This window comes from Arachis hypogaea, chromosome 5, assembly GCF_003086295.3.
Source record: "Arachis hypogaea cultivar Tifrunner chromosome 5, arahy.Tifrunner.gnm2.J5K5, whole genome shotgun sequence".
In the NCBI taxonomy this organism is placed as follows: Eukaryota; Viridiplantae; Streptophyta; class Magnoliopsida; order Fabales; family Fabaceae; genus Arachis; species Arachis hypogaea.
The window spans coordinates 84,687,608-84,699,150 of NC_092040.1; the positions used below are offsets into that span (position 1 = coordinate 84,687,608).

General features: G+C 40.3%; 1 non-coding gene across 1 annotated transcript; it reads left to right on the forward strand.

Moving 5' to 3' along the window:
• The first annotated feature begins 6,514 nt into the window (after window positions 1-6,514).
• LOC112804581 (small nucleolar RNA R71) lies at window positions 6,515-6,622 on the forward strand. Its single transcript, XR_003203190.1, has one exon. It is a non-coding gene; the product is annotated as a small nucleolar RNA R71 (small nucleolar RNA).
• The last annotated feature ends 4,921 nt before the right edge of the window (window positions 6,623-11,543 follow it).

The window sequence follows — 11,543 nt, forward strand, 5'->3', positions numbered from 1 at the left end:
ATTAAAATTCAATTAAAATTAGCTTAAACCTCATGGATTATCATTAATTTCATGGTGGTTGCTTGATTTAGAGAAGTTATGCATTTTCACTCCAAATCACTTACTTAGGATGCAAGAAAGTGCATAAATGCTAACAAAACAAGTGAAATTAGCTTGAAAAATGGGTATATGATGACTTGTCATCATGGTGCGCGAAATTGTGAACAATACTTTTTCACAACTCTCATAATCCCCGGTCATGAACCCCAAAAACTTGGTAGCTCAATACCATGGCATTACACAACTTCGCACAACTAACCAGCAAGTGCACTGGGTCGTCCAAGTAATAAACCTTACGCGAGTAAGGGTCGATCCCACGGAGATTGTTAGTATTGAAGCAAGCTATGGTCATCTTGTAAATCTTAGTCAGGCAAACTCAAATGGTAATGGTGATGAACGAAAATAACACAAAGGTAAAGATAGAGATACTTATGTAATTCATTGGTAGGAACTTCAGATAAGCGCATGAAGATGCCTTCCCTTCCGTCTCTCTGCTTTCCTACTGTCTTCATCCAATCCTTCTTACTCCTTTCCATGGCAAGCTTAAGCAAGGGTTTCACCGTTGTCAGTGGCTACCTCCCATCCTCTCAGTGAAAGCGATTGCATATGCTCTGTCACAGCATAGCGGAATTCATCTGTCGGTTCTCAATCAGGCCGGAATAGAATCCAGTGATTCTTTTGCGTCTGTCACTAACGCCCCGCCTTCAGGAGTTTGAAGCACGTCACAGTCATTCAGTCATTGAATCCTACTCAGAACACCACAGACAAGGTTAGACCTTCCGGATTTTCTTGAATTTCGCCATCAGTTCTCGCCTATACCACGAAGACTCTGATCTCACGGAATGGTTGGCTCGTTTGTCAGACGAGCACTCGGTTGTCAGGCGATCAACCATGCATCGTGCAATCAGGAATCCAAGAGATATTCACTAGAGCCTTGGTTGCTTGTAGAACAAGAGTGGTTGTCAGTCATCTTGTTCATGGGTGAGAATGATGATGAGTGTCACGGATCATCACATTCATCAAGTTGAAGAACAAGTGATATCTTAGAACAAGAACAAGTGGAATTGAATGGAAGAACAATAGTAATTGCATTAATACTCGAGGTACAGTAGAGCTCCACACCTTAATCTATGGTGTGTAGAAACGCCACCGTTGAAAATACATAAGCATAAGGTCTAGGCATGGTCGAATGGCCAGCCTCCCAATGATCTAAGAACTAAATGTCCAAAGATGATCTAGAGATCTCAAGTGATCAAAAGATTTCTAATACAATAGTCAAAGGTCCTACTTATAGAAAACTAGTAGCCTAAGGTGTACAGAAATGAGTAAATGACATAAAAATCCTCTTTCGGGCCCACTTGGTGTGTGCTTGGGCTGAGCAATGAAGCATTTTTCGTGCAGAGACTCTTCTTGGAGTTAAACGCCAACTTTAGTGCCAGTTTGGGCGTTTAACTCCCATTTGGGTGCCAGTTCCAGCGTTTAACGCTGGGATTTCTGAGGGTGACTTTGAACGCCGGTTTGGGCCATCAAATCTTGGGCAAAGTATGGATATCATATATTGCTGGAAAGCCCAGGATGTCTACTTTTCAACGCCGTTGAGAGAGCGCCAATTGGGCTTCTGTAGCTCCAGAAAATCCACTTCGAGTGCAGGGAGGTCAGAATCCAACAGCATCTGCAGTCCTTTTTGGTCTCTGAATCAGATTTTTGCTCAGGTCCCTGAATTTCAGCCAGAAAATACCTGAAATCACAGAAAAACACACAAACTCATAGTAAAGTCCAGAAAAGTGAATTTTAACTAAAAACTAATAAAAACATACTAAACACTAACTAGATCATACTAAAAACATACTAAAAACAATGCCAAAAAGTATACAAATTATCCGCTCATCACAACACCAAACTTAAATTGTTGCTTGTCCTCAAGCAACTGAAAATCAAATAAGATAAAAAGAAGAGAATATGCAATGAATTCCAAAAACATCTGTTAAGATCAGTATTAATTAGATGAGCGGGGCTTTTAACTTTTTGCCTCTGAATAGTTTTGGCATCTCACTCTATCCTTTGAAATTCAGAATGGTTGGCTTCTTTAGGAACTCAGAGTCCAGATAGTGTTAATGATTCTCCTATTAAAGTATGATGATTCTTGAACAAAGCTACTTATTGAGTCTTGGCTGTGGCCCAAAGCACTCTGTCTTCCAGTATTACCACCGGATACATACATGCCACAGACACATAATTGGGTGAACCTTTTCAGATTGTGACTCAGCTTTGCTAAAGTCCCCAATTAGAGGTGTCCAGGGTTCTTAAGCACACTCTTATTTGCCTTGGATCACAACTCTTTATTCTCTATTTTTTTTTGTTTTCTTCTTTTTTTTTCGTTTTTTTTTTGAATAGAAATGCCTTTTTTCTTGCTTCAAGAATCATTTTTATGATTTTTCAGATCCTCAGTAACATGTCTCCTTTTTCATCATTCTTTCAAGAGCCAACATTCATAAACCACAAATTCAAGATACATATGCACTGTTTAAGCATACATTCAGAGAACAAAAATATTGCCACCACATCAAAATAATTAAACTGTTATAAAATTCAAAATTCATGCAATTCTTTTTCTTTTATCAATTAAGCACTTTTTTATTCAAGAAAGGTGATGGATTCATAGGACATTCATAACTTTAAGGCATAGACACTAAGACACTAATGATCACAAGACACAAACATGGATAAACATAAGCATAAAATTCGAAAAACAGAAGAATAAAGAACAAGGAAATCAAAGAACGGGTCCACCTTAGTGATGGCGGCTCTTTCTTGCTCTTGAAGATCCTATGGAGTGCTTGAGCTCCTCAATGTCTCTTCCTTGTCTTTGTTGCTCCTCCCTCATGATTCTTTGATCTTCTCTAATTTCATGAAGGATAATGGAGTGTTCTTGATGCTCCACCCTTAGTTGTCCCATGTTGGAACTCAACTCTCCTAGGGAGGTGTTTAATTGCTCCCAATAGTCTTGTGGAGGAAAGTGCATCCCTTGAGGGATCTCAGGGATCTCATGATGAGTGGGATCTCTTGTGTGCTCCATCCTCTTCTTAGTGATGGGCTTGTCCTCATCAATGGGGGTGTCTCCCTCTATGTCAACTCCCACTGAATAACAGAGGTGACAAATGAGATGAGGAAAGGCTAACCTTGCCAAGGTAGAGGACTTGTCCGCCACCTTATAGAGTTCTTGGGCTATAACCTCATGAACCTCTATTTCTTCTCCAATCATGATGCTATGGATCATGATAGCCCGGTCTATGGTAACATCGGACCGGTTGCTAGTGGGAATGATTGAGCGTTGTATAAACTCTAACCATCCTCTAGCCACGGGCTTGAGGTCATGCCTTCTTAATTGAACCGGCTTTCCTCTTGAATCTCTCTTCCATTGGGCGCCCTCTTCACATATGACTGTGAGGACTTGGTCCAACCTTTGATCAAAGTTGACCCTTCTAGTGTAAGGATGCTCATCTCCTTGCATCATAGGCAAGTTGAACGCCACCCTCACACTTTCCGGACTAAAATCCAAGTATTTCCCCCGAACCATAGTAAGATAATTCTTTGGATTCGGGTTCACACTTTGGTCATGGTTCTTGGTGATCCATGCATTGGCATAGAACTCTTGAACCATCAAGATTCCGACTTGTTGAATGGGGTTGGTAAGAACTTCCCAACCTCTTCTTTGGATCTCATGTCGGATCTCCGGATATTCACCCTTTTTGAGTGAAAAAGGGACCTCGGGGATCACCTTCTTCAAGGCCACAACTTCATAGAAATGGTCTTGATGCACCCTTGAGATGAATCTTTCCATCTCCCATGACTCGGAGGTGGAAGCCTTTGCCTTCCCTTTCCTCTTTCTAGAGGTTTCTCCGGCCTTGGATGCCATAAATGGTTATGGAAAAACAAAAAGCTATGCTTTTACCACACCAAACTTAAAATGTTTGCTCGTCCTCGAGTAAAAGAAGAAAGAAGAGAGTAGAAGAAGAAGAAATGGAGGAGATGGAGAGGGCTTTGTGTTCGGCCAAAAGGGAGAAGAAGTAGTGTTTAAGGTGTGTGAAAATGAAGGAGTGAAGGAGGGTTTATATAGGAGAGGGGGAGAGAGAGGTTCGGCCATTTGAGGGTGGGTTTGGGTGGGAAAGTGGTTTGAATTTGAATGGTGAGGTAGGTGGGGTTTGATGAAGGATGGATGTGAGTGGTGAAGAGAAAGATGGGATTTGATAGGTGAGGGGTTTTTGGGGAAGAGGTGTTGAGGTGATTGGTGAAGAAGAGAGAGAGTGGTAGGGTAGGTGGGGATCCTGTGGGGTCCACAGATCCTGAGGTGTCAAGGAAAAGTCATCCCTGCACCAAATGGCATGCAAAATCACATTTTGTGCCATTTCTGGCGTTAAACGCCGGGCTGGTGCCCATTTCTGGCGTTTAACGCCAGCATCTTGCCCCTTTCTGGCGTTTAACGCCAGTCTGGTGCCCCTTTCTGGCGTTAAACGCCCAGAATGGTGCCAGACTGGGCGTTAAACGCCCACCAGCTAACCTCACTGGCGTTTAAACGCCAGTGGGTGCGTCCTCCAGGGTGTGCTGTTTTTCTTCCTGTTTTTCATTCTGTTTTTGCTTTTTTTATGGATTTTGTGACTTTTTATGATCATCAACCTACAAAAGAGATAAAATAACAAAAGAAAATAATTAATTATAAAACATTGGGTTGCCTCCCAACAAGCGCTTCTTTATTGTCACTAGCTTGACAGAGGACTCTCATGGAGCCTCACAGATACTCAGAACCGTGTTGGAACCTCCCAACACCAAACTTAGAGTTTGAATGTGGGGGTTCAACACCAAACTTAGAGTTTGGTTGTGGCCTCCCAACACCAAACTTAGAGTTTGACTGTGGGGGCTCTTTTTGGCTCTGTTTTGAGAGAAGCTCTTCGTGCTTCCTCTCCATGATGACAGAGGGATATCCTTGGGCCTTAAACACCAAGGATTCTTCATTCGCTTGAATGATAAACTCTCCTCTATCAACATCAATCACAGCTTTTGCTGTGGCTAGGAAGGGTCTGCCAAGGATGATGGATTCATCCATGCACTTTCCAGTCTCTAAGACTATGAAATCAGTAGGGATGTAATGGTCTTCAACTTTGACCAGAACATCCTCTACAAGTCCATAGGCTTGTTTTCTTGAGTTGTCTGCCATCTCTAGTGAGATTTTTGCAGCTTGCACCTCAAAGATCCTTAATTTCTCCATTACAGAGAGGGGCATGAGGTTTACACTTGATCCTAAGTCACACAAGGCCTTCTTGAAGGTCATGGTGCCTATGGTACAAGGTATTGAAAACTTCCCAGGATCCTGTCTCTTTTGAGGTAGTTTCTGCCTGGACAAGTCATTCAGTTCTTTGGTGAGCAAAGGGGATTCATCCTCCCAAGTCTCATTTCCAAATAACTTGTCATTCAGCTTCATGATTGCTCCAAGGTATTTGGCAACTTGCTCTTCAGTGACATACTCATCCTCTTCAGAGGAAGAATACTCATCAGAGCTCATGAATGGCAGAAGTAAGTCCAATGGAATCTCTATGGTCTCAGTTTGAGCCTCAGATTCCCATGGTTCCTCATTGGGGAACTCATTGGAGGCCAGTGGACGTCCAGTGAGGTCTTCCTCAGTGGCGTTCACTGCCTCTTCTTCCTCCCAGAATTCGGCCATGTTGATGGCCTTGCACTCTTCTTTTGGATTTTCTTCTGTATTGCTTGGGAGAGTACTAGGAGGGAGTTTAGTAATTTTCTTGCTCAGCTGACCCACTTGTCCTTCCAAATTCCTAATGGAGGACCTAGTTTCAGTCATGAAACTTTGAGTGGTTTTGATTAGATCAGAGACCATGGTTGCTAGGTCAGAGGTATTCTGCTTAGAACTCTCTGTCTGTTGCTGAGAAGATGATGGAAAAGGCTTGCTATTGCTAAACCTGTTTCTTCCACCATTATTGTTATTGAAACCTTGTTGAGGTCTTTGTTGATCCTTCCATGAAAGATTTGGATGATTCCTCCATGAAGGATTGTAGGTGTTTCCATAGGGTTCTCCCATGTAATTCACCTCTTCTATTGAAGGGTTCTCAGGATCATAAGCTTCTTCCTCAGATGAAGCTTCCTTAGTACTGCTTGGTGCATTTTGCATTCCAGACAGACTTTGAGAAATCATATTGACTTGTTGGGTTAATATTTTGTTCTGAGCCAATATGGCATTCAGAGTGTCAATCTCAAGAACACCTTTCTTCTGACTAGTCCCATTGTTCACAGGATTTCTTTCAGAAGTGTACATGAATTGGTTATTTGCAACCATTTCAATCAGTTCTTGAGCCTCAGTAGGCGTCTTCTTCAGATGAAGAGATCCTCCAGAAGAGCTATCCAAAGACATCTTGGACAGTTCAGAGAGACCATCATAGAAAATACCTATGATGCTCCATTCAGAAAGCATATCAGTGGGACACTTTCTGATCAATTGTTTGTATCTTTCCCAAGCTTCATAGAGGGATTCTCCTTCCTTCTGTCTGAAGGTTTGGACTTCCACTCTAAGCTTACTCAATTTTTGAGGTGGAAAGAACTTTGCCAAGAAGGCATTGACTAGCTTTTCCCAAGAGTCCAGGCTTTCTTTAGGCTGAGAGTCCAACCATGTTCTAGCTCTGTCTCTTACAGCAAAAGGGAATAGCATAAGTCTGTAGACCTCAGGGTCAACCCCATTAGTCTTAACAGTGTCACAGATTTGCAAGAACTCAGCTAAAAACTGATGGGGATCTTCCAATGGAAGTCCATGGAACTTGCAATTCTGTTGCATTAGAGAAACTAATTGAGGCTTAAGCTCAAAGTTGTTTGCTCCAATGGCAGGGATAGAGATGCTTCTCCCATAGAAATCGAGAGTAGGTGCAGTAAAGTCACCCAGCACCTTCCTTGCATTGTTGGCATTATTGTTGTTTTCGGCTGCCATGAGTTCTTCTTCCTTGAAGAATTCGTTCAGGTTCCCTAAAGAGAGTTGTGCTTTGGCTTCTCTTAGCTTTCTTTTCAAGGTCCTTTCAGGTTCAGGATCAGCCTCAACAAGAATGCCTTTGTCTTTGCTCCTGCTCATAAGAAAGAGAAGAGAACAAGAAAAATGTGGAATCCTCTATGTCACAGTATAGAGATTCCTTAAGGTGTCAGAGGAAAAGAAGAGTAGAAGACAGAAGTGGAAAATTCGAACTTATCAGAGAAGATGGAGTTCGAATTTTGCATTAAGGAATAGTGTTAGTCCATAAATAGAAGGATGTGAGAAGGAGGGAAGTAATTTTCGAAAATTAAGTGAAAAATTTTGAAAAATATTTTGAAAAACATTACTTAATTTTCGAAAATAAAAAAAATGGAAAAGAAATCAAGTGATTTTTGAAAAAGATTTTGAAATTAAAAATCAAAAAGATTTGATTGAAAATTATTTTGAAAAAGATGTGGTTAAGAAGATATGATTGATTTAAAAAAATGTGATTGAGAAGATATGATTTGAAAAACATTTTAAAAAGATTTGATTTGAAAATTAAAAACTTGACTAACAAGAAAAGATATGATTCAAACATTAAACCTTTCTCAATAGAAAAGGTAACATACTTGAAATGTTGAATCAAATCATTAATTGATAGTAAGTATCTTTAAAAAAAAGGAAAGAAATTGATTTTGAAAAAGATTTGATTGGAAAATTGATTTGAAAAAGATTTGATTTTGAAAAGATTTTGGAAACTTGAAAAAAAATTTGATTTGAAAACAAAATCTTCCCTTCTAGCCATCCTGGCGTTAAACGCCCAGAATGGTGCACATTCTGGCGTTTAACGCCCAAAATGCTACCCTTTTGGGCGTTAAACGCCCAACCAGGTACCCTGGCTGGCGTTTAAACGCCAGTCTGTCCTTCTTCACTGGGCGTTTTGAACGCCCAGCTTTTTCTGTGCAATTCCTCTGCTGTATGTTCTGAATCTTCAATTCTCTTTATTATTGACTTGAAAAGACACAAATTAAAAATATTTTTGGATTTTTAATAATAAGGAAAAATCAAAATGCAACAAGAATCAAATAACAATGCATGCAAGACACCAAACTTAGCAGTTTGTATACTACTGACACTAACAAAATGAAAATGCATATGAGACACACAAAACACTCAAGTCAATAGAATTCAAAGATCAGAGCAAGTAAATCATCAAGAACATCTTGAAGATCACTAAGACATATGAATGCATGCAATTGACACCAAACTTATGATGAGACACTAGACTCAAACAAGAAATATTTTTGGATTTTATGATTTTGTAAAATTTTTTTTTTTGTGTTTTTCGAAAATTAAGTGGAAAAAGGTATCAAAATTCTTAATGAGAATTCCAGGAATCAGTGCAATGCTAGTCTAAGACTCCGGTCCAGGAATTAGACATGGCTTCGCAGCCAGCCAAGCTTTCAAAGAAAGCTTCGGTCCAAAACACTAGACATGGCCAGAGGCCAGCCAAGCCTTAGCAGATCATTGCTCCAAAAGCAAGATTGATAAAAATCAACAAGCTTTTGTGGTGATAAGTTGAAACCTCGGTCCAATGAAATTAGACATGGCTTCTCAGCCAGCCAGATTTCAACAAATCATCATGAAACTCTAGAATTCATCTTCAAGAATTTCGAAAAAAATAAATACCTAATCTAAGCAACAAGATGAACCGTCAGTTGTCCAAACTTGAACAATCCCTGGCAATAACGCAAAAAAATTGGTGTTGTTGCCAGATCTTGGCACTGATGTTACCAAAAGCTTGCTCAAAACTTGAACAATCCCCGGCAACGGCGCCAAAAACTTGGTGCGCAAAATTGTGAACAATACTTTTTCACAACTCTCATAATCCCCGGTCATGAACCCCAAAAACTTGGTAGCTCAATACCATGGCATTACACAACTTCGCACAACTAACCAGCAAGTGCACTGGGTCGTCCAAGTAATAAACCTTACGCGAGTAAGGGTCGATCCCACGGAGATTGTTAGTATTGAAGCAAGCTATGGTCATCTTGTAAATCTTAGTCAGGCAAACTCAAATGGTAATGGTGATGAACGAAAATAACACAAAGGTAAAGATAGAGATACTTATGTAATTCATTGGTAGGAACTTCAGATAAGCGCATGAAGATGCCTTCCCTTCCGTCTCTCTGCTTTCCTACTGTCTTCATCCAATCCTTCTTACTCCTTTCCATGGCAAGCTTAAGCAAGGGTTTCACCGTTGTCAGTGGCTACCTCCCATCCTCTCAGTGAAAGCGATTGCATATGCTCTGTCACAGCATAGCGGAATTCATCTGTCGGTTCTCAATCAGGCCGGAATAGAATCCAGTGATTCTTTTGCGTCTGTCACTAACGCCCCGCCTTCAGGAGTTTGAAGCACATCACAGTCATTCAGTCATTGAATCCTACTCAGAACACCACAGACAAGGTTAGACCTTCCGGATTCTCTTGAATGCCGCCATCAGTTCTCGCCTATACCACGAAGACTCTGATCTCACAGAATGGTTGGCTCGTTTGTCAGACGAGCACTCGGTTGTCAGGCGATCAACCATGCATCGTGCAATCAGGAATCCAAGAGATATTCACTAGAGCCTTGGTTGCTTGTAGAACAAGAGTGGTTGTCAGTCATCTTGTTCATGGGTGAGAATGATGATGAGTGTCACGGATCATCACATTCATCAAGTTGAAGAACAAGTGATATCTTAGAACAAGAACAAGCGGAATTGAATGGAAGAACAATAGTAATTGCATTAATACTCGAGGTACAGCAGAGCTCCACACCTTAATCTATGGTGTGTAGAAACTCCACCGTTGAAAATACATAAGCATAAGGTCTAGGCATGGCCGAATGGCCAGCCTCCCAATGATCTAAGAACTAAATGTCCAAAGATGATCTAGAGATCTCAAGTGATCAAAAGATTTCTAATACAATAGTCAAAGGTCCTACTTATAGAAAACTAGTAGCCTAAGGTGTACAGAAATGAGTAAATGACATAAAAATCCTCTTCCGGGCCCACTTGGTGTGTGCTTGGGCTGAGCAATGAAGCATTTTTCGTGCAGAGACTCTTCTTGGAGTTAAACGCCAGCTTTAGTGCCAGTTTGGGCGTTTAACTCCCATTTGGGTGCCAGTTCCAGCGTTTAACGCTGGGATTTCTGAGGGTGACTTTGAACGCCGGTTTGGGCCATCAAATCTTGGGCAAAGTATGGATATCATATATTGCTGGAAAGCCCAGGATGTCTACTTTCCAACGCCGTTGAGAGCGCGCCAATTGGGCTTCTGTAGCTCCAGAAAATCCACTTCGAGTGCAGGGAGGTTAGAATCCAACAGCATCTGCAGTCCTTTTTGGTCTCTGAATCAGATTTTTGCTCAGGTCCCTCAATTTCAGCCAGAAAATACCTGAAATCACAGAAAAACACACAAACTCATAGTAAAGTCCAGAAAAGTGAATTTTAACTAAAAACTAATAAAAACATACTAAAAACTAACTAGATCATACTAAAAACATACTAAAAACAATGCCAAAAAGTATACAAATTATCCGCTCATCACATCACAACACCAAACTTAAATCTTGCTTGTCCCCAAGCAAGCATCAAAACTAAGAGAAATTGAAATGAATAAGAAAAGAATACATATCCTTATTATGCAGATAGCAGAACTTAATCTATGGGGTCATTATGCAGACAATGATAACTCAATTATTGTTGCTGTTACATGATATACATTTTGCATCAAAGGTTTGCTAAACTTGCTGTTATAAGACTCACTTTTTGATTCCTCCCTTGCTAACTTTTCTTGGCTTATAATGCTTTAACAAGCATATTATTCTTTTAGAGGTTGGGTGTCAAATGCTTCAGCATAGCCTTTGGCTTTATTTGTTTCTTTCTTTTTGCTCAACATTTTTCCACCACAGACACTTGGCTCATTAATTCTTCCTAGGATCATTGATGCCCAGCATCTCTTTGGATAACTAAATGTTCTGTATCTAAGTTGCTCTTTATTGTGGATTTTCAATTGGCCATCCCAAATCAGTTGATCTAAGTGACCGGGTTTTAAAATACCCCTTAGAATTTACTCATCCAAGCAGATCTTAGTACAAGAACACCACAGGCATATGTCCTAAGGTTCAAGATATTGGTGTCCAACCTTTATTCTTTGTTTTTCTTGCCATTTTGGCTTTTTCTTTCCCTTTTCTTTCTGTTTTTGCTACCAAGGGCTTTTTCATTATTGATAAGAGTCTTTGTAACAGCAAGCTAACTCACACTTGAATGAGAATGATATTATGCAACAATTATTTCATGAGTTATGCATTTAATCAAACACATATACCACCACCAACTTCCATTCATACTTATGCAACATTGGATATTTTACTTTTCAATTCAAACCAAACTCTTTTATTCAAGCATATGGGAGACAAAACGATTTTCAAGCTAAGTGATGGATAACAAGCATTGT